This window comes from Pygoscelis adeliae, unplaced genomic scaffold, assembly GCF_000699105.1.
Source record: "Pygoscelis adeliae isolate BGI_AS28 unplaced genomic scaffold, ASM69910v1 Scaffold850, whole genome shotgun sequence".
Taxonomy (NCBI): Eukaryota; Metazoa; Chordata; class Aves; order Sphenisciformes; family Spheniscidae; genus Pygoscelis; species Pygoscelis adeliae.
This window is the reverse complement of record NW_008823882.1, coordinates 116496-117524: the sequence shown is the minus strand read 5'-3', so window position 1 is coordinate 117524 and position 1029 is coordinate 116496. Positions and strand designations below refer to the sequence as shown.

The following is a 1029-nucleotide window of genomic DNA, read 5'->3' as shown; positions in this document are numbered from 1 at the left end:
CCCCCCGCAAAGGAGCAGCTTCCTCGGCAGGACCTGAGCCATGCAAACATCCGCTTAGGAAAACCTTTATTAGTGCTAGGAACTGTCTAAAATCCAGTCATTGAAACAAGCAGGGTGGGACGTGACCATTACGAACGGCACACACACACACCAGTTTGCCCTTAGAAAAGGTTAACAGAAAAAAAAAAAACAACAAACCCAAAACCCAAACCTGAAAGGGACCTCTCTTCCCCGCCAGCCTGGGACGGGATGGGGACGAGGAGCTGGGGGAGGGGGGAGAAGGTGCAGCTCCGAAGAGCCCGGTGCCCGGCGTTGCTCCTGGGGAATCACCCACGCACAGGGAACAGCAGCGCTTGGGGAGGCATCGGGTCCCCCCGCTCTGCCTGGCCGCAGCCTTCGGCAGCACCGCTCACCGCACCGCCAGCAGCAGGGGTTACTGGAGGGAGGGAGAGAGTTATTTGTGGCCTGGGAAGGAGGGAGGAAAGTGCGCAGTTTCCCCGTTCAGCTTCAGTTCTCTCCCTCGAGAGAAGAGGTCTGAAAGAAAACCCTGAAAGCTCAGTAAAACATGACACTTAAAACACCCACAGCGTCAACTCGAGAGCGCCCGGCCTTGCGCAGCCGGCACCCGGGACAGACACTCGCCTATGCCTAAAACGGAGGGTGGGGGACAAAGACAAGATGCTCAACAATGGCCCCAGCAAGCACCAAGGAGCCGCTTCGCTGCTTACGGACCCGTCCACATGTCAGCGCAAGAGGGGACCGGCGAGGGAGGGCGTCACCGGCCTTCCCGGGTCACCAGAGGGGTCTGGGGGAGGGAGGTGACAGCAACGACTTTGTTTTTCTTCCAACGCTCTCATCAGCGGCTGCGGGGAAGGAAGCCAGAGCCGCTCCGGTGACGCAGCCCAGATGAGAGGAGAAGCAAAGGGAACAGCCCGGGCGGGGAGGGAGGCGCAGCGCGAGACCCTGGGGAGGGACGGCAGCTCCCACGCGCGGCCCTGGCCGGGACCGGGATGGTGGGCGGGAGCGCGG

The 1029-nt window shown here is 61.3% G+C and overlaps 1 protein-coding gene across 1 annotated transcript in view; it reads left to right on the top strand.

Moving 5' to 3' along the window:
- PCSK4 (proprotein convertase subtilisin/kexin type 4) overlaps positions 1 to 1029 on the top strand; it is a 19204-nt gene that overhangs the window by 17158 nt on the left and 1017 nt on the right. The gene's annotated exons all lie outside the window — the stretch shown is intronic.